The sequence below is a fragment of the Somniosus microcephalus genome, chromosome 8 (assembly GCF_052327205.1).
Source record: "Somniosus microcephalus isolate GS21.2 chromosome 8, FLI_Smic_1.0, whole genome shotgun sequence".
Taxonomy (NCBI): Eukaryota; Metazoa; Chordata; class Chondrichthyes; order Squaliformes; family Somniosidae; genus Somniosus; species Somniosus microcephalus.
The window spans coordinates 163,581,808-163,604,814 of NC_140994.1; positions in this window are offsets into that span (position 1 = coordinate 163,581,808).

Sequence of the window (23,007 nt, forward strand, 5' to 3'; positions counted from 1 at the left end):
GCAGTACAGGAACTACCAGCCCCCAAGAATGTGACCGGGGTAAGGCCTTTTCTGGGACTCACAGGGTACTGCCGGGACTTCATAGAGGGTTACGCAGCCACGGCAACCCCTCTGCTTTGGCTCCTCCGCAAGGGAGTCAAGTGGGAGTGGGATCAGAACTGCCAGGAAGCGTTCACTCGCCTAAAAGGGGATTTGCAGATGGCACCCGCATTGGGAGCCATCAACAGTGGGAAGAATGCTTCTTAGAGGTAGCAGCCAGCGGGGATAGCTTGAGTGCAGTGTTGCTCCAGGAGCGACATGGCAAGCTACGGCCCGTGGTCTACTCATCTAGGGTTCTCACTGAGGTAGAATGGGGATATTCCAACTGCGATAGGCATCACCCTGGCCACGCATTGGGCACTAAAGCGCTCACATCTCTTTACGGGATCATCCCTGATAGTTCTACTCACCCACCATACCCCCTGTCATAAATCTCAACTTTTACAAGAAGTAACTCAGGAAGTACTACTGAATGGCCAGTTGAGGGCGCCGCCCGAGGAGTATAAATCCTCGGGCGTGGGCCCAACTTGGCCAGAGACAATCTGGAAACAGGAAGCTAGTGACTACTAACTAGACATCCATGTTTTGTTACAAATCGATTAAAGCCTTGCTTTATGTACAACCAAGTGCGTAGTGAGTCTTTATTACATCAATTTAATTGACTTGGTATCGTCTCCATGCCTTGGGTGATTCGGAGCAGCCAGCTGCAACTTGAACCACAGAAAGGGACCTGGGCAAGAAACTGATCCATCATGGAAAATCTCCTTAGACCCGCTCGTCTCGACCTGGACCCGAATGCATCTGCGGCAGCGAAGGTATGGAAACATTGGTTTCGTACCTTTAGCAACTTTCTTGAAGAATGTGGGGCGGGTGCCTCTAATAAGTTATGAATGCTTATTAACTACGTATCCCCTCATGTGTATGAATATATTGAGGACTGTATAGACTACGACGCTGCTATCAAAATTTTACAGCAGCTATATGTCAAGTCCCCGAATGAAATCTTTGCTCGACACCTACTGGCCACAACGCGGCAGCAGCCTGGGGAATCACTCTATGAATTCCTCCAGAGACTTCGGAGGCTCAGCAAAGATTGTAACCTTAAAGCGGTTACAGCTGAACAGTATCAAGAGGAACTAATCCGCGATTCCTTTATCAATGGGATTGCGTCCCCTTTTATATGTCAGCACCTGCTGGAAAATAAAACCCTCAATTTACGGGATGCTTATGACCAGGCGTGTTCCCTGGACTTGGCCAAGAAGAATGCAGACACTTACCTCCCACCACGTGCACAGGCGGCGGCTATCACCCTTAATAAGTCTTTCGATAGGTCTCGGGTGGATGCCCCCGCTGATGATGACTCTACTCTAACGGACAACGACCCTACCCTAGAGGCCTTTGCTGATGACGACCCCGCCCTAGCCGCATCCTGGCAATCAGGAAGAAAGTGTTTCTTTTGTGGAGGTACGTTCCATTACAGAAAATTTTGCCCGGCTCATAATGCGACCTGCAATCATTGCAGCAAGAAAGGACACTTTTCCAAGGTATGCCAGTCACGGGCCTCTGCTAACAAGAAAGGCCGCTCCTCTAAAGTATACCGGTCGAGAGCTCCTGTTAGCTTCACAGCTGCTATCTATGGAGCTGCTCCTCCCTCAAGAACCACTGCTAAGGCTACAGCTGCCGAAGGAAAAATTACCCCTCCTCCCATCACAGCTGTTTTTCCCCAAAGTTTGTCCCATGCAACCACGAACATTTCAGTAAATGGGCACACTCTAAGCGTGCTAATCGACTCCTGCAGCTCTGATAGCTTCATTAGTAAGTGGGCTGTCAGCAGGTTAAAACTGCGCATTTATCCCTCAGACAGGGAGATTGCAATGGCTCTGACGACTCTGACCACCAATTCTTCTGGCTTCTGTCTTGTCAACCTCATCCTCAATGGCCGCATGTATCCCTCCACCCGGCTCGGAGTACTCGAAAACTTATGTAGCAATCTGCTTCTGGGACAGGACTTCCAGAAGCAGCACAAAAGACTCACTTTTGAGTTTGGAGGGTCGAAGCCGGAGCTTACCATTTCTAAGGTGCCATTTTGTGTGCTCTCGGCGGCCTTACTCGGTGAGCCCTCCCTGTTTGCCAATCTCTCCTGCGCTGTAAACCCATAGCCACCAAATCGCGCCGCGTTAGCCAAGACGACCGAGCATTTATCGAGGCAGAAATCTCTCACCTTTTAGCTGACGGTATTATCGAGCCATGTTCATCCACCTGGCGGGTTCAAGTCGTCTTTGTGGAAAAACCCCTTTAAAACAACATAAGAAACGTCTGTGTATTGATTATTCGCAGACTATTAATCAATATACCGATCTGGATGCCTACCCGCTACCACGCATAGATGACATGGTCAACAACCTTGCCAAATACAAGGTATTTTCAACCTTCGATTTAAAGAGCGCGTACCATCAGGTACCGCTGAAAGACTCTGACAAAAAGTATACGGCCTTTGAGGCCAATGGTCGGCTTTATCAGTTTCGTCGCCTTCCATTTGGAGTCACCAATGCGGTGGCTGTCTTCCAATGGGCAATGGATGGCCTAGTCCGGCAAGAGAACTTGACAGATACCTTTCCGTATTTAGACAATAGCACTATTGCCGGCCATGATCAAAAGGAGCATGACACCAATCTTCAGAGATTTTTTGACGTTCTCCGTCGTCGCCACTTAACGTTAAACGAATCCAACATGGTGAAATCGGTGCCATTAGTGAACATTCTCGGCTACTGGGTGGGCAACGGTGTTATTAAACTGGACCCAGAGCGACTTCGTCCACTTCAGGAGATCCCTCCCCCTACAAACCTCGGCTCTCTTCGTCGGGCACTTGGCATGTTTGCTTATTACGCAAAGTGGATACCTCACTTTTCCGATAAAATACAGCCCCTGCTTCATGCGAAGTCTTTTCCATTAGAAGCAACAGCTATTTCTGCCTTCAACCTCCTCAAACGACAGCTGGAGAAAGCCACGCTTTGCTCCATTGACGAAAACCTTCCTTTTGTGGTCGAATGCGATGCATTGGAGGTGGCGATCTCGGCTACCTTGAATCAAGGTGGTTGGCCCGTGGCATTCCTATCCAGAACCTTACAGGTTAGTGAACTCCATTACCCCCCCGTCGAGAAGGAGGCTACAGCCATCATCGAGGCTGTACGCCAATGGAGTCATTTTCTTGCTCGGCGTCATTTCACGCTCATAACTGACCAGCGCTCCGTGGCCTTCATGTTGGATAACCGGAAGCGCACAAAAATCAAAAATAATAAAATTCAAATCTGGAGTATGGAGCTGGCCACCTTTGTATATACTATCCGTTACCGACCTGGCAAACAGAATGTGGCCCCAGATACCTTCACACGGGCATTTTGCTCTTCAATATCAACGTCGACTCTGGTGGATCTGCATATGGACTTATGCCATCCTGGCGTTACCCGTACGTTGCACTTTGTGCGCTCCAAAAATCTACCATTCTCAACGGAGGACGTAAAGAAAACATGCTCCTCCTATAGGATTTGTGCAGAATTGAAACCACAATTCTTCCGCCCATCAGATGACTTACTCATACATGCAATGCAGCCTATGCAGAGGTTCAGCATACACTTTAAAGGGCCATTGCTTTCGTCGACACGGAACACCTACCTACTTACGATGGTAGACGAGTATTCATGCTTTCCCTTTGCCTTCCCCTGTCCTAATATGCTTACCTCTACGGTAATTAAATACCTCGATCAGGTCTTTTCCCTTTGCGGGCTGGCCAATTTTATCCACACGGATCGGGGTCCCTCCTTTATGACGAGTGAACTTAAAAGTTATCTCTCCCAACGGGGAATCGCCTTGAGTAAGACGACACCATATCACCCAATCGGCAATGGACAGGTTGAACGATACAATGCCATCATCTGGAACACTGTCCGTCTGGCACTGAGGTCACGCAACCTACCAGACCAGCAGTGGGAAACTGTGCTCCGTGACGTGTTACACTCTATCAGGTCTCTTCTCTCCACATCCACGAATGTCACACCTCATGAGCGATTCTTCAAGTTCCGGCATCGCTCTACACATGGGACATCTCTACCATCATGGTTGGTGGCTCCAGGCCCTGTGCTACTCCGGGGGTTCGTCCGGTCGGCCAAGAACGACCCTCTTGTTGACGAGGTGGAGTTAACGGAGGTAAACCCCACGTATGCGCACGTGCGGTACCCCGATGGCCGGGAGTCCACCGTCTCGCTCAGAGATCTGGCTCCCTGCCCAACCGGTCACACGGGCCCGAATGATGTAGGATCCCATGACGATAATGTCAACACTCCACACCCCTATGAAGATGACGCCCTACCTGGGACATCGAGGGATCTGCCGGCAGTGCTACCGGATCAACTCAGGGAGCCGAACGTTCCCCGTAGGGTGGCCACCCAAAATCAGGACGCCGGACAATCTCCGGCTACGTCCCAGGATGAGGCCAGCTCTGCGCCTGTGGGGACCCGCACCCGGAATCATGATATTCCCAGGCCTCCACAGGACGATCAAGACGATGTGGACTCTACCGACTTACCGGTATGGGCCAAGCGACCCAGGGACCAGGACACGGTCTGGGGAGACGTGCCTTCCAGTCACAAGCAGAAAGCTAAACGACTACGTTTATTTTTGGTCCACCTAGTCCGTTAAAGGAAGATTGGACTTCCAAACCTTTTAGGGAGGAAGAATGTCATAAATCGCAACTTCTACAAGAAGTAACTCAGGAAGTACTACTGAACGGCCAGGTGAGGGTGCCGCCCGAGGAGTATAAATACTCGGGCGTGGGCCCAACTTGGCCAGAGACAATCTGGAAACAGGAAGCTAGTGACTACTAACTAGACCTTCATGTTTTGTTACAAGTCGATTAAAGCCTTGCTTTATGTACAACCAAGTGCGTAGTGAGTCTTTATTATGTCACCCCCACTCAGATGTTATTGGACGGGGGAATAAAGGACGGGACAGTGAGCAGTGCTCGCATTGCCCGCTGGACTTTACTGCTCTTGCAGATGAACTTGAGAGTGCAGGGGTTGACCGAGCCAAAGCTAGCAGCCAACATGATTTACCCAGGCCCACACGTGTACGGTAGAAGGGGTGTGGGATGTAGATGAAGGATTCCGGGCCGGGATACACCCGATGGGCCGGGACAGCTATATAGACGGGTCCAGTTCGGTCGTGAAGGGGGAGCATCTCACCGGGTGTGGAATCTATGACCCTACGGCTAAAATAGCGAAGGCCATTGAACTCCCCAACACCCTGAGCGCTCAGCACGCCAAACTGGCGGCGGTGGCATACGTGGTCACCCACCCCGATGAGTTCCCCACCCCTACACCATTTGCTTGGACTCTATGTTCACGTGCAACTCATGCACGGAATACTTGGCAATCTGGGCCAGGCGCGGATTCAAGTCCGCAGATGGGAAGCCCCTAGCAACAGCACCACTGCTAGATAAAATTTTAGAGGCCACAGGCACCCGAAGAGATCACTATATTCACAAAGTTAAAGCCCATTCAAAGACAGAACCTAAGTGGGAGAGCAACCAAAAGGCAGACGAGTTGGCCAAGCAGGGGGCCAGGGAAGGAGAGTTCTGGGATCCGTACAAAGCAGGTCCGGTAGCCGCAATCCGGGACAAGGGAGACACACGGGGGGGAAAACAAAGGTCAAGAGGCACCAGGGCACAGTCATGAGCCTGGTGGACGCGGGTCTTCCTCCCATGGTGTGGGATGATGATGACCCGGAGGACGGGGCGGTAAGGAAGAGCAGTCAGGTCCCACGGCCTAGGGTGGACACCTCCCTACTTGACGACCATGAGCCGCAAGAGGCCCCGATGGGAGAGTTCTTAAATGGGGTGCTCGTTGATGCGGCAGGGAAGACTGTAAATATTTTGTAAATAACAAAAACCAGATCCGTGGAGGAAAACCCTCTCACAGAGCGGAGCTGTTTTACTTTTGTTTTGACAGGGAACAAAAGGAGATCGGAGGAACAAAGGGATATGGATATCGTACTTCTGTTCCTAATGATGATCGGGATTGGCAGCATGGAAAGAGGAGACACCGAGGTGTCCTTCCTCTACGGCAGCACTGGAGGGAATGGGCCTACCGTGACACAGCGGGGTAAGACAGGGGACACGGATGGAATGGCCACTTACTTCCACGAGGGAAGGTGGCCAGGGTGGCTGGGATCGAACTCGACTCGGTACTCCGGCAGCGAGGGTTTCACGTATGGAGAAGCTTCCATACCGTGTCCCAAACTGTAGGTCACAGTGACCGAGGGGAAACGCGTCTGTCTAAGGTGTGAGGTACACATTCCCTTGGGACGGTGGTGGTGGTTAAGGAAGTTGGGCCAGGCCAAGGGTAACATGGACTGGGAGAAACTGGGGGATGATACGTACCGACAGGTTACAGGGGCGAGGGGGGGAGTAGAAATGTGCTGGAAGAAATGGTGGAAAGAGGAACGGGGGATTTACATGTGTATGTGGGGGTCGGAAAGGGTCTGCCCAGCGGGTGTGTCGATCGGCTTCTTGCGGCGATGGCAGGATTCCGGGGAGGGGATCGGATGGGATCCGAGTGTGGACTCTTGCGTGATCCCAGACCCTCCCAACACAGTAAATTCCACAGAACTGGTAGCACACGAGAGGAAGCCCCTGCCCACAGCCCCACCAGTACAGGAAACACAGATTAGTTGCCCCACCATCACACCGGGCTGAGGAATGGGTTAGTGTTAGTCCCGACCGGCAAGATCTTGTACCAAGACGTTCACTATGAAGTCGTGTCAGTCATTTTAAATTTAACCCGGGTACAGCTGCCCCGGTGGTGTCCAGTAGAAACAGAAAAATTATATGAGGCCCTGTTGAAGGAAATGTTCCAACAATTTTATGAATTAAGCTCGGGGACATGAATCCGGAAAGTCTGTACGATTTAACAGTAAACCATCGCGTTTGTTCGGGGAGATATAGACGGGGGGTATTTAATGATGCGGCTACAGACTTCAGCATGGGCACGCCCATTATCAACAGTATGGATGATGCACAGTTGCAGATGCAGGTCAACACCTTAAGGGACCAGCTGCGAAAGATACTGGGGGAAGGTAATGAGCTAGAGGGGTCGGAGTTACGGGAGGATCAGGCTATGACGATACTTTTAAAGGAAGTCATAGTCGAGCTGGAGGCACATGCTCAGACGATCAATAGTTTGATCAGGAAGGATCAGAATGCCTCGGCGCAAGCAGCGAAAAACGATTCATGTGTGTTGTACGGTGCGTGGCTGCTGAACGAAGGGCGCAGTAATTTGGAGAACCTACAGCAAGGTCGCGTCCCTTCGTGGGTCAGCAACCGGCACCTCACTGTGCTCAGCCCGTACGAAAATTTAATGAGCTCGTGCCAACTCCAACTGGCCTCAGAGGCATACCTGGTCCCAGTTGACTGTGGCCAGCCCAACCACATTGTAATGGGGATTGTACTCCGAATGTCAGTAATGGGCGGGTCACTGCGGTCAGCGCCAGTATACCGAGTAGAGAATATTGGCATCCTAAGGGACGGGGTGCATGTGCGACATCATGGGGCCCCACCATTTGTTGTAAAGTGGGAGAACACCATGACTGGCACTGACCTCAATGGATGCCAGAGCAGGGGTGCGCACATGGTGTTGTGTCCTCAGCTTTTGAATGTGTTTAATCGGCCGGTGTGCGGGTTTGAATCAGAGGGTGTGGAGCCCATTAATTGCACCATGGAGGTGATGGCCCAAAGCCACGTTCCACCCCAGGTAGCATACGCAGGCAGAGGAACGTACTGTGTCATGACAAGCGTGGACCAGTACCGAGTACACAACGATACTTGGTGCCCGGTCACCGATAAGGCTTTCTGCTTCAAACCCCACACAGAAGTTCAGGTGGCTCAAGGGCACATCATTCCCATTCCAGGGCCCACCACTGTACACCTCATGGTGAATGACACGGTACAGGACCTGCAGCAACATGTAACACGGTTTGGGTATGAAATTCCTCCTCTGCCCGAACACCTCACTAAATTAATAAAGGAAGTTGAGCTCTCCCAAAAGCATTTCTATACCCTTGAGCAACGGAACAGGGAAATGGGGAATGAGATAAAAGAACTGGTTTCTCCGCCATGGTGGGACATCGGTCTGAATATCAAGATTCCCCCATGGATTTGTGTGTTTTCTCCTGTGATTGTAGTAGTTCAATGTGTGTTAGTGTTTTACCTTCTCCGGTTATCATGCAGAAAGTGAAGTAAAACACTCTGAAACCAGTGGCAAGCTTTGATTAAAGAATAGCCCGGAGTTGACTGTCTGTTTGTATATACACCTGTAACTGTGATGTAATTTGTTGTATAAAGTGTGAGATACAGGACCCTGGGGTAAAATTTGATGTACGGTTTGGTTGGGATATGCAGTGCGCCTCCCGCAGCGGAAGACGACAGAACTTTTGATGATATTTCTGCTTGGGAAAAGTTGAAATATCAAAGGGGGGCCTGTAGCAGTTGACGCAGACTGTAGGGGGTGGCGGGTGGTGCGTGCGCCCAGTCAGTTATGCCCCTGACTGTTGGTGAGTGGTTCGAATCGCTCCCACGCCCCTGGGTTCTGGACCCCGGACTTATGTACAGGCGGTGATACAGAAAGACTCGAGTAGACAGGTGGTTCGGTGTAAGAAAACCAAGATTTTTATTAAAACAGGAACGAAAACACAGTCTTATGAGAAAAATTACTGGTAGAGAACACAATTACAGGCATATAACACTACAACTTATATACTTATACAGGGAATGGGGAACACACGGCACATCAAGGGAAAAACAACTACTTTAACAATCCCCTTATCCTTATCCCACCCCTATACCTAACTAGATTAAGCTATGAGGAGCCAGGAATTCATGCTCACCAATCCAAAGCAAAACTTGTTGTTTTAGCAATCGCAATTTTGGGCTGCAGTCCTTTGGGGTACTCCATTGCCATGTGGTCTCAGGGCGCGGTGCTGGAGCTGCTGCTGCAACACACCTTTCTTCTCCTCAGCTGCCGTCGTCGTCTCGTCACGATGGGTTCTCTTGTTCTTCTCCCTTGGGCGGTCGTCAGCGGTAACATTGCGTCAATGAGACAATTAACAGTCTTCACTGTTTAGATTTTACTACCCAAGCATCAAACGCCAGTATATTCGTTGTGGCATGGACACCTGCGTTACATTGTTCAACAAGGGGTTTGCCAGCTTAATTGCAGGGTTCGCCCAACCAACTTAGTCTCACTGTCCTCGGATACTTTCTTTCCCGAGCGTCAGCTTATAACTCGGCGCTCGGGTATTTTTAAAATTAATACGTCTTCTGCTGCCCTTCTCTGCTCTTTGTTGGGTCTACCTTACTCTTCGTCTCGGTTCGTCTCGTCACGTATGGCTACTGTACAAGTCCTGGGCTACCTGCTCAGTTTCATCTCACCCCTTTTTGCGGCCTGGGTGTCCTGGATGACTATGGACTCGGGTCTCGTTCCCCTCCCCTGCGGTTGGTATAATCATCCTTGACTGCTGGAATCTTACTGCGGGGAGCGAGGAAAGACCCGCCACGAGGCCAGGGCATGAGTGCGAGCAGCGGCAACCCCAAGCCTGACAAGAGTCAAGAGACAAGAGAGCAGAGCGACAAGAAAGAAGAGAGGCGATTGGTACTAAGGGCCTACGGTTATACTCTTTTCGATGGCCCCTTCTCTGCGCGCCAAATCAGGTTAGTTCATTGTTTTAATTTTGGTGGGCTGTTTTAAATGATTATAGCAATCTAAGTTAACTGGATTCAGATGGCCGTTTATCGCACCTAATGGCCTGATGTCCGGGCTGTATTGTCTTTAATGCATTCTAATCGGCCTGTCCAGCCTTGATGGCTCCCAAAAGCTGTTTCTGATTATTTATGCGGACAACCTAATGGCCTCAAGTATAGGCCTAACTGATCTGTCTATGATCTGACATAATGTATATTCCATGTTTGCTGTCTGGCTTCCAAAACACAAAGTCCTTTTCACAGAAACTGCATTTTAAGTTTTGATTTTCCCAAAGCTGCTTGTGTTGCCACAGAGTCCAAGCTTTTAAAAAAAAAAATCTTGCAGGCTTTGGTCACGAGGTGCGGACGCCATCTTTTGGGTACCCTTTTTAAAATGTCCATGTAGGGTCCCTTTTATTAATAACCTTGGGGGAATGTGGGAATTTTGCGAATATTACACTCCCCCCTGTGACACTAAAACTTGCTTGAAGTATCATTCTTACAAGGTGAGCAAAATTTTCTGATCCTCCATAGTCAACCTTCCCCTGTAATTACCTATCTAATATACCCACGACACATGCACTTCCCATTCCGCGAAAATGTATTGTACATAAGGATACATAGGATAATCACAGTCTTTTACACACATCCAAGCATGGAGGGGGTCCAACACCTCTGCACCACTTGGTACACATATATTTAACAACTCATCACAAGAATCTTTATTAAAAACAACAAACGAAAACAACAACAATCTTTAATTGAAAATACAAGGAAAAACTCAAACAGGCGTATCTCTCTCCACCTTCACATAATGTTCCTTCCATTGCATGCAGACTAGATACAACACTATCCCTAATTGACAAACCACGAGAATGTGGGAAGCCAGTCTGATCCACGAAGGGACCTCTATGTTATTGAAAATGTCCCACCAGGGTGGAATCACAATATCCAATATCTTAGTCCCTATCTCTACTGTTTTCTGCTCTAGAGTGTAAAAATGTTTCTGTGAAACTATAATGGCTTTGAGTATTTTGGTAAGGTGTTCAGGGAGAGGGGGAATTTTGTAGCCAAAATGCGCTACGTACTTCTGCAAATTGGTAAAATTCTCTTTCACAGTAAGGTGAACAGTGGAGGGTTCAGGAATGGGAACAATTCGCTCCTGGGCCACTTGAACTTCTGCCTCGGGTTTAAAACAGAAACTGCTGTCACTAACTGGACACCAGCTATGCTGTCCATGCTGGTAGTGGGATGCACCGGTGGTGACACAATATGTCCCACCTCCTATATATGCTACCTGCGGGGGAAAATGGCCTTGTGCCATTGCCTCCATGGTACAATTTATAGGCTTCGCGCCAGCAGCTCTGAACCCACACTGCAGTTTTGAATAGGCATTCAAGTGCTGGGGACACAGGATTATGTGTGCTCCCCGGCTCCGGCACCCTGGGAGGTGAGTACCTGTCATAGCGTGCTCCCACTTTATGACGTAAGGTGGGACCGCTGTGAAATGAATATGTGCACCCCATTGAATGACTCCAATGTTCTCAACCCTGTATACCGGCGTGGGTCGGGCTGTCCTACCTATGACCGGCATCCTAACTACTACTCCCATGATTGTGTGGTTGGACCGTCCACAATCCACGGGGACTGGGTAGGCTTCGGAGGCTAGCCGGAGTTGGCACAGGCTTAATGCATTCTCAAATGGGTAGAGGGCTGCGAGGTGTTTATTGCTGATCCAGGAGGGGACTAAACCCTGTTTTAAATCCTCCAGATTACTGCGGCCCTTGCCCAGCAACCACGCCCCGTATAGCACGCACACCTCATTCTGCGTATCCCGGTCAGAAGCATTTCTGTCCTCCCTTTATGAGAGCATTAACCGTCTTTGCGTGCTTCTCCAACTCCGCTATGATCTCCTTTAAATGGACCGTCATGGCCTGGTCCTCATGTAACTCCGAGCCCACTACTTTGTTCTCATCCATTAATATCTTCCTTTACTGTGTTTTTAAACCGTTTATCTGGGTCTGCAGCTCTATGCCATCCAGACTGTTGATGACAGAGGACCCAGTGTTAAATGCAGTAAAAACATCATTCCATACTTTGTCTCCCTGCATTACCCAAAAACTCACGGTGTGTGGTGTACAGTTCGGTTGTGTCAACATTCGCGAAATCGAACTCATAAAACTTCCTGAACATGTCCTTCAATAGGGCCTGGTATAGCTGCTCAGTTTCTTTGGGGCACCACCCCGGTAAATGTACCTCGGTGAGATTTAAAATCACGGAGGCTACCACGTAATGTACCCCCTGGTACAGCACCTGATCGGTAGGTATTAGTACCAGCCCATTCCCTGGTCCCTTGGTGGTGGTGTGGCACCCTTCCCTGTGTAACCTCGCTGCCTGCGCTGTGGGCAGGGGCTTACGGGGGCGGGTTACAAGCTCAGTGGGATTGACTGGGATCGGGGAGAATGGGACTGCGCACGCCTTCAGGCTGGTATCCCACTTCATCCCCTCCCTGGCGTCTTGTCCCTGCCAGTGGAAAATGATGGATATGCCTGCGGGGCAGACCCTCTCTGACCCTCACATACAGATATAAATCCCTTGGTCCGGTTCCCACCACTTGTCCCAACACACACTTAATCCTCCGTGAGTCCCTGTAATCGTCCGGTGGGTATTGTTCCCCAACCGTTCCCACTCGACTGCGGGGTTTCTCATATCTTTGCTCAACTTTCTGAGCCACCACCACCTATCCAGAGGAATGTGTCCCTTACACGTTAAACATATACGCTTTCCTACGGTGACGCTGACCCTTGTGGTAATGACCCGTACCCTGGGGCACAGGAGGGAGGCCTCCCCGTACGTGAATCCGGTCTGGCTGGAGTACTGAGATGAATTGGACCCCAGCCATCCTGGCCACCTTCCCTCGTGGACGTAGACGGCGGTCTCCTCCATCTCCCGTTCACCGCTTCCGTCGGTCGCGACAGGCGCTCTATCTCCCGAGCACCCATAGATGTGGGAGTCTTCTACATCGCCCCGCTTTCCCCGGCTCAGTCCCATCAGGGCGAGTAGGATTATGATCCCCTTCTTCCCGACAGTCTTTCTGTAACAGATACAAAACATACAGCCAGGTCCCCAAGAGATTCTCTGGCTTGGGTGAAGCATGGTCGGGTCTCGCGACCTTGACCCAAAATACATACACTCTTAGCAGATTACTTACTTAACTAAACTACCCATCACCTTATTTAACTTAAGCTAAACACCCGAACATAAGCTAAATCCTTAAACTTAACAATACAAACTTACATTACCTAAACTATGTACATCCGCTGCCCGTCTCCGGGCGGCCAGGCTAATTCCTGGTTGGACTGCGGCACACCGCTTCCCCCGGCGTGGCCACACCGTCCTTCACTGTTGGTCCCTCGCCGCCCGTGGCAACTAGCTGAGGACCTCTGTCCTTTGACTTCCCCCTGACTCGGGAGGCTGTCTCTTTAAACTGGGGAGCTGGTGACCATGGCTTTCTCGGCTGGGGCATCCGTGGGGACCTTCTAGGGACTTTGGCGGGTGGGGGTTTCTTGGCCGATGGGCCTTTAACCCGGACCGCTGTCCCCTCCGGTGCGGCCTGTGGGCTAACCACTGCTGTTGGCCGGGGATCTTCCCCCTTAGGCTTGACCTCTCCCGAACCTGGGCTAGGGGCAGGTAACTCTTTGCAGCCTGTTGCCACAGGCTGAGATTCTCTGCCCCCAGGTCCCAAAACTGGGTCCGGGGCGGGGTCTTCATCCTCGGGTCCCTCCTCCTCTACACCTGGGTTAGGGGCGGGGTCTTCACCCTCAGGTCCCTCCTCCTCTAGATCCCAGAAGAGTGGGGGAGTGTCCCAACCGATGGGCGGGATGGCCCCTCCCTTTAAGCAAGCCACAGCGCCTGCCTGTGCAGTCTGTGAACTCGCTCCTGCTGCAGTCTGAGGATCTCTATCCTCAGACCTTCCCCCAACTGGCTGTTTTCCCCTCTCAGGATGCAACAGTTTGCACTGGTTAATATAACCAGCAGCCTGTTTTAAAACCTCATCCGCTGCCCCGAACGGGCCTTCTAGGGATTCCCCGTTCTCTTCCCTTACCGGGACGGCCTTACAGACGGGATCCTGGGCCTGGACCTGCTTTAGGTCCGAGGCCAAAGCTACCCACTGTGTGCCTCCCTTGTCCCGGACTGCGGCTACCGGGCCTGTCCGATAGAGGTCCCAAGACTCTCCTTCCCTAGCCCTCTGCTAGGCCACCTCGTTGGTCCTTTGGTTACTCTCCCACATGGTAGGGAGGGATCTCAAATCTATGGCCAAAGGTTTGGCCATTCCCCCAGCCTGCTCATTCCCTGTAGAACCCATTAGGCTAAATGGGACCTTGTTAGACCTGAGTTGATTGGTCAGGTCTTCCGAATGGACCACCGTGCTGGAAGCTCCAGTGTCCACTGAATATCTCCCCTGCACCGTCTCCACCTGCATCTTAACACAGGGCCTGCTCCCCTCATCGTTTTCAAGGGGACACAGGTCGACAGGCTGCGCTGGTTCTAGTCAGGGCTGTGGGTTGGATGGGGCTGACGGGGTCAGAGCACCGGTAGCGGCTGCTACTCTCCCCTGGCCAGTCAATAAGGACCTCACGGTGTCCAAAAGTGACTCGACCTCTGCGGGAGGGATTCCTTCCCCGCCTTTTGGGCTGGGGCTGTGGAATTCTTTCCCTTGTTATCTTTCCAAGGGTTTTTGCACTCCTTCCGCCAATGACCATCCTTCCCGCACCTGTAACAATTTGTCTTTGTGTTGGGGGGGTTATTCCCTTCCTGGTGCCACTCTTTCCTACCCGGTCCAGGTTTTACCTCATGCACCTTCCCCTTGGGTGGTTGTGCATCGGTTCCCCTACCGTTTTTATAGGCCAGAGTTTGCTGCCTGATCACCATAAGCTCGGTGGTCTGGGGATTTTTGGGGTCGAACCAGACTTCCGCCTTGGCCCGGACCTGTGGCAAGCTGTTCGCCACCAGGCAACAGAGCCAATGGGCCAGGGGGTCCCTGTTCAGAAACGCCCGGTTCGGCTCCCCCGGGCAGGCCCTCCGGTACACCGGCCATAGCCGGTCCGCGAAAGCCTGCGGGGTTTCCCCTGCGAGCTGGACCGTCTTCTCCACATGGGAGAAAGGACTTCCCTCATTCATCCCCATGGCCTCCAGAACCGCATCTTTGAGCTCTTCATACCCTCTCTGCTGCCTCTTACACTCGTCAGAGAGGGATTGGAGGAGACTACTCTCCAGGGAGAATAGCAGCATCTTGGCTTGCTCAGCGCCATCGCAGTCGTTGACGCTGGCTGCCTGCTCTATGTCCCTGAAGTGGACCGAGGGGTCTCCCTTTTCGGAGAGCTTCGGGATATGGTTCACCATAGCCCTAAGCTGTTGGGTGCTATAGGGTAATATGAACTGGTTTTGGAGGGGTCCCTCATCGTCGCCATTGATCAGTGGCCCGAACTTCCGATGCCATGCTGGGCACATCGGTCCCAACTCCGACCTCTCTGGTGGGGGTTGCTCCACCTCTGCCTCCACCTCTGGCTCCACCCCCCCTTGCTGCCAAACCTCGCTGAAACTTGGCGCTACGGGTGGTGGTCGTGAGATCTCCTTTCCCTCAAACGGGTCGTCCCTGGGCACTACCGGTGACATTGGAATTGTCCTCCCCTCGTTCCCCATAAAATCTGCCTGACCTGCCTTTGGGCTTATGAGGCATACCATGCCTTTTGCCTTCTGGAGGGCTCGGCTCAGATTTTCTATCCACTCTTTACAGGGGCCGTGGTCTGCCTCCTCAAACCCCTGTTCACTCGCTAGCTTGTAAGCTGTCTTTACCTCCTGTACTTTCTCTTCCTGTTCCCTAACCTGCCTGGCCAAGCGGGCGTTTTTCTCCCGAAACCTTAACTCATTTCCCTTGGCCTCGGTGACTTGGCACCGTAGGTACTCCAACTGGGCCTTGTGTTCTCCCATTAAATGCACTCTCTCCTGATTCAAGGCCTGCAAAGCTACTAATAACTTCTCCCCCGCTAGAGCCTTATCCTGGATCTCCAGGGCTGACTCCTTTAACTTGACTGCCTGTGCTGCAACGAGCCTGTCCAACAGCTGGACCTGCTTTTTAAAACACATCAGCCAAACTGCCTTCTCTAAGGACTTCTTGTGTTCCTTTCCCTCTGTCCACTTAGCTGCTGCATCTACCAGACGCCCAGCCCTTAACAGAGTGGTGATCCACTTCTTAGTGATATTCACCTTGCTAAACACATAATGAGAAATCCTTTCCTCCATCATGGTTTGCTCATCTGAACCATTGTCTACTGTATCGCAACCCTGTTGCCAGTGTCCTGCCACGGTCGCCATTTTCTGTAGGTGGTGGCGGGTGGTGCGTGCGCCCAGTCAGTTATGCCCCTGACTGTTGGTGAGCGGTTCGAATCGCTCCCATGCCCCTGGGTTCTAGACACCGGACTTAGGTACAGGCGGCGATACAGAAAGACTCGAGTAGACAGGTGGTTCGGTGTAAGAAAACCAAAATTTTTATTAAAACAGGAACGAAAACACAGTCTTATGAGAAAAATTACTGGTAGAGAACACAATTACAGGCATATAACACTACAACTTATATACTTATGCAGGGAATGGGGAACACATGGCACATCGAGGGAAAAACAACTACTTTAACAATCCCCTTATCCTTATCCCACCCCTATACGTAACTAGGTTAAGCTGTGAGGGGCCAGGAATTCATGCTCACCAAGCCAAAGCAAAACTTCTTGTTTTAGCAATCACAATTTTGGGCTGCTGTCCTTTGGGGTACTCTGTCGCCATGTGGTCTCAGGGCGCGGTGCTAGAGCTGCTGCTGCAACACACCTTTCTTCTCCTCAGCTGCTGCCGTCGTCTCGTCACGATGGGTTCTCTTCTTCTTCTCTCTCGGGCGCTCGTCGGCGGTAACGTTGCGTCAATGAGACGATTAACAGTCTTCACTGTTTAGATTTTAATACCTGTCATAAATCGCAACTTCTACAAGAAGTAACTCAGAAAGTACTACTGAATGGACAGCTGAGGGTGCCATCCAAGGAGTATAAATACTCGGGCGTGGGCCCAACTTGGCCAGAGACAATTTGGAAACAGGAAGCTAGTGACTACTAACTAGACCTCCATGTTTTGTTACAAGTTGATTAAAGCCTTGCTTTATGTACAACCAAGTGCATAGTGAGTCTTTATTATGTCAATTTAATCGACTTGTTATCATCTCCACGCCTTGGGTGATTCGGAACAACCAGCTGCAACTCGAACCGCAGAAAGAGACCTGGGCAAGAAACTGATCCATCATGGAAAAACTCCTTAGACCCGCTCATCTCGACCTGGACCCGAATGCATCTGCGGCAGCGAAGGTATGGAAACATTGGTTTCGTACCTTTAGCAACTTTCTTGAAGAATGTGGGGCGGGTGCCTCTAATAAGTTATGAATGCTTATTAACTACGTATTCCCTGATGTGTATGATTAAATTGAGGACTGTATAGACTACGACACTGCTATCGAAATTTTACAGCGGCTGTATGTCAAGTCCCCGAATGAAATCTTTGCTCGACACCTACTGGCCACAACTCGGCAGCAGCCTAAGGAATCACTCGATGAATTCCTCCAGAAACTTCGCAGGCTCAGCAAAGATTGTAATCTGAAAACGGTTACAGCTGAACAGTATCAAGAGGAACTAATCCGCGATTCCTTTATCAATAGGATTGCGTCCCCTTTTATACGTCAGCGCCTGCTGGAAAATAAAACCCTCAATTTACGGGCTGCTTATGACCAGGCGCGTTCCCTGGACTTGGCCAAGAAGAATGCAGACACTTATCTCCCACCATGTGCACGGGCGGCGGCTATCACCTTTAATAAGTCTTTCGATAGGTCTCGGGTAGATGCCCCCGCTGATGATGACTCTACTCTAACAGACGACGACCCTACCCTAGAGGCCTTTGCTGATGATGACACCGCCCTAGCAGCATCCTGGCAATCAGGAAGAGAGTGTTTCTTTTGTGGAGGTACGTTCCATTACAAAAAAATTTGCCCGGCTCGTAATGCGACCTGCAATCATTGCAGCAAGAAAGGACACTTTTCCAAGGTATGCCAGTCACGGGCCTCTGCTAACAAGGCCGCTCCTCTAAAGTATACCGGTCGAGAGCCCCTGTTAGCTTCACAGCTGCTATCTATGGAGCTGCTCCTCCCCTAAGAACCACTGCTAAGGCTACAGCTGCCGAAGGAAAAATTACCCCTCCTCCCATCACAGCTGTTTTTCCCCAAAGTTTGTCCCATGCAGCCACGAAGGTTTCAGTAAATGGGCACAATCTAAGCGCGCTAATCGACTCCTGCAGCTCTGACAGCTTCATTAGTAAGCGGGCTGTCAGCAGGTTTAAACTGCGCATTTATCCCTCAGACAGGGAGATTGCAATGGCTCTGACGACTCTGACCGCCAATTCTTCTGGCTTCTGTCTTGTCAACCTCACCATCAATGGTCGCACGTATCCCTCCACCCGGCTCGGTGTACTTGAAAACTTATGTACCGATGTGCTTCTGGGGCAGGACTTGCAGAAGCAGCACAAAAGACTCACTTTTGAGTTTGGAGGGTCGAAGCCGGAGCTTACCATTTCTAAGGTGCCGTTTTGTGCGCACTCGGCGGCCTTACTCAGTGAGCCCTCCCTGTTTGCCAATCTCTCCCTCCGCTGTAAACCCATAGCCACCAAATCGCGGCGCTTTAGCCAAGACGTCCGAGCATTTATCGAGGCAGAAATCTCTCGCCTTTTAGCTGACGGTATTATCGAGCCGTGTTCATCTCCCTGGCGGGCTCAAGTCGTCGTTGTGAAAAACCCTTTAAAACAACATAAGAAACATCTGTGTATTGATTATTCACAGACTATTAATCAATATACTGATCTGGATGCCTACCCGCTACCACGCATAGATGACATGGTCAACAAACTTGCCAAATACAAGGTATTTTCAACCTTCGATTTAAAGAGCGCGTACCATCAGGTACCGCTGAATGACTCTGAAAAAAGTATACGGCCTTTGAGGCCAATCGTCGGCTTTATCAGTTTTGTCGCCTTCCATTTGGGGTCACCAATGGGGTGGCCGTCTTCCAACGGGCAATGGATGGCCTAGTCCGGCAAGAGAACTTGACACATACCTTTCCGTATTTGGACAATATCACTATTGCCGGCCATGATCAAAAGGAGCATGACGCCAATCTTCAGAGATTTTTTGACGTTCTCCGTCGTCGCCACTTAACGTTAAACGAATCCAAATCGGTGAAATCGGTGACATAGGTGAACATTCTCAGCTACTGGGTGGGCAACGGTGTTATTAGACCGGACCCAGAGCGACTTCATCCACTTCAAGAGCACCATCCCCCTACAAATCTCGGCTCTCTTCGTCGGGCACTTGGCATGTTTGCTTATTACGCAAAGTGGATACCTCACTTCTCCAATAAAATACAGCCCCTGCTTCATGTGAAGTCTTTTCCATTGGAAGCAACGGCTATTTCTGCCTTCAACCTCCTCAAACAACAGCTGGAGAAAGCCACGCTCCGCTCCATTGACGAAAACTTTCCTTTTGTGGTCGAATGCGATGCATCGGAGGTGGCGATCTCGGCTACCTTGAATCAAGGTTGTCGACCCGTGGCATTCCTATCCAGAACCTTACAGGGTAGCGAGTTCCATTACCCCACCGTCGAGAAGGAGGCTACAGTCATCATCGAGGCTGTACGCCAATGGAGTCATTTTCTTGCTCGGCGTCATTTCATGCTCATAACTGACCAGCGCTCCATGGCCTTCATGTTGGATAACCAGAAGCGCACGAAAATCAAAAATAATAAAATTCAACTCTGGAGGATGGAGCTGGCCGCCTTTGTATATACTATCCGTTACCGACCCGGCAAACAGAATGTGGCCCCAGATACCTTCACACGGGCATTTTGCTCTTCAATGTCAATGTCAACTCTGGCGGATCTGCATATGGACTTATGCCATTCTGGCGTTATCCGTATGTTGCACTTTGTGCGCTCCAAAAATCTACCATTCTCAATGAAGGACGTAAAGAAAACATGCTCCTCCTGTAGGATTTGTGCAGAATTGAAACCACAATTCTTCCGCCCATCAGATGACTTACTCATACATGCAATGCAGCCTATGCAGAGGCTCAGCATGGACTTTAAAGGGCCATTGCCTTCGTCAACGCAGAACACCTACCTACTTACGATGGTAGACGAGTATTCACGCTTTCCCTTTGCCTTCCCCTGTCCTAATATGCTTACCTCTACGGTAATTAAATGCCTCGATCAGGTCTTTTCCCTTTGCAGGACGGCCAATTTCATCCACACAGATCGGGGTCCCTCCTTTATGTCGAGTGAACTTAAAAGTTATCTCTCCCAACGGGGAATCGCCTCGAGTAAAACGACACCATATCACCCAATCGGCAATGGACAGGTTGAACGATACAATGCCATCATCTGGAACGCTGTCCATCTGGCACTGAGGTCACGCAACCTACCAGACCAGCAGTGGGAAACTGTGCTCCGTGACGTGTTACACTCTATCAGGTCTCTTCCCTCCAGGTCCACTAATGTCACACCTCATGAACGATTCTTCAAGTTCCGGCGTCGCTCTACACATGGGACATCTCTACCGTCATGGTTGGTGGCTCCAGGCCCTGTGCTACTCCGGAGGTTCATCCGGTCTGCAAAGAACGACCCTCTCATTGACGAGGTGGAGTTAACGGAGGTAAACCCCACGTATGCGCACGTGCGGTACCCCGATGGCCGGGAGTCCACTGTCTCGCTCAGAGATCTGGCTCCCTGCCCAACCGGTCACACGGGTCTGAATGATGAAGGATCCCACGATGATGATGTCAACACTCCGCACCCTTATGAAGATGACGCCCTACCTGGGACATCGAGGGATCTGCCAGCAGTGCTACCGGATCAACTCAGGGAGCCGAACGTTCCCCGTAGGATGGCCACCCGAAATCAGGATGCCGGACAATCTCCGGCTACGACCCAGGATGAGGCCAGCTCTGCGCCAGTGGGGACCTGCACCCGGAATCATGATATTCCCAGGCCTCCACAGGACGATCAAGACGACGCGGACTCTACCGACTTACCGGTATGGGTCAAGCGACCCAGGGACCAGGACATGATCCGGGGAGACGTGCCTTCCAGTCACAAGCAGAAAGCTAAACGACTACGTTTATTTTTGGTCCACCTAGTCCGTTAAAGGAAGATTGGACTTCCAAACCTTTTAGGGAGGAAGAATGTCATAAATCGCAACTTCTACAAGAAGTAACTCAGGCAGTAATACTGAACGGCCAGCTGAGGGCGCCGCCTGAGGAGTATAAATACTCGGGCGAGGGCCCACCTTGACCAGAGACAATCTGGAAACAGGAAGCTAGTGACTACTAACTAGACTTCCATGTTTTGTTACAAGTCGATTAAAGCCTTGCTTTATGTACAACCAAGTGCGTAGTGAGTCTTTATTACCTTACTACCCAAGCATCAAACACCAGTATATTCGTTGTGGCGTGGACACCTGCATTACAGTGTTCAACTAGGGGCTTGCCAGCTTAATTGCAGGGTTCCCCAACCAACTTATTCTCACTGTCCTCAGATACTTTCTTCCCCGAGCGTCAGCTTATAACTCGGCGCTCTGGTTTTAAAATAAATTAATACGTCTTCTGCTGCCCTTCTCTGCTCTTTGTCGGGTCTACCTTACTCTTCATCTTGGTTCGTCTCGTCACGTATGGCTACTATACAAGTCCTGGGCTACCTGCTCAGTTTCATCTCGCCCCTTTTTGAGGCGTGGGTGTCCTGGATGACTATGGACTCGGGTCTTGTTCCCCGCCCCTGCGGTTGGTATGGTCTTCCTTGACTGCTGGAATCTTACTGCGGGGAGCGAGGAGAGACCCGCCACGAGGCCAGGGCACGAGTGCGAGCAGCGGCAGCCCCAAGCCTGACAAGAGTCAAGAGACAAGAGAGCAGAGCGACAAGAGAGAAGAGAGGCGATGGGTACGAAGGGCGTACAGTTATACTCTTTTCGATGGCCCCTTATCTGCACGCCAAATCTGGTTAGTTCATTGTTTTAATTTTGGCGGGCTGTTTTAAATTATTATAGCAATCTAAGTTAACTGGATTCAGATGGTCGTTTATCGCACCTAATGGCTTTATTGCATTCTAATGCATTCTAATCGGCCTGTCCAGCCTTGATGGCTCCCATAAGTTGTTTCTGATTATTTATGCGGACAACCTAATGGCCTCAAGTATAGGCCTAACTGGTTTTGATCTGTCTACGATCTGATGTAATGCATATTCCATGTTTGCTGTCTGGCTTCCAAAACACAAAGTCCTTTTCACAGAAACTGCATTTTAAGTTTCGATTTCCCCAAAGCTGCTTGTGTTGCCACAGAGTCCAGGCATTTAAAAAAAAAAAAAAAATCTTGCAGGCTTTGGTCACGAGGTGCGGATGCCATCATTTGGGTACCCTTTTTAAAATGACCATGTAGGGTCCCTTTTATTAATAACCTTGGGGGAATGTGGGAATTTTGCGAATCTTACACAGACTTCATGGATTTTTGGATTTTTAACCCCTATTAAAAACTGGACAGGTTGTTGAAGCAGTGTAAAACCCACTCAAGCTGGAGATGACTCATTCGTATGGAAACAAACTGTCCTGGGAACAATGGCCCGACACGCCCACTCCCAAGTCTTGATTAGCAAGGCTGACAACTCATTGTTCCAGTCAAGATGAACTCGTTAAGTTTATCGGCAGGAAACATAGAAATATAGAAGAAACATAGAAGATAGGAGCAGGAGTAGGCCATTCGGGCCTTCGAGCCTGCTCCGCCATTCAATGAGATCATGGCTGATCATCCAAATTCAGTTCCCTGTCCCTGCCTTCTCCCCATATCCCTTGATCCCTTTAGCCTTAAGAAATATATCCAACTCTTTCTTGAATATACTTAATGAACTGGCCTCCACCGCCCTCTGTGGCAGAGAATTCCACAGGTTCACCATTCTCTGGGTGAAGAAATTCCTCCTCATTTCAGCCCTAAATGGCTTACCCCTTATCCTTAGACTATGACCCCTGGTTCTGGACTCCCCGGCCATCAGAAACATCCTTCC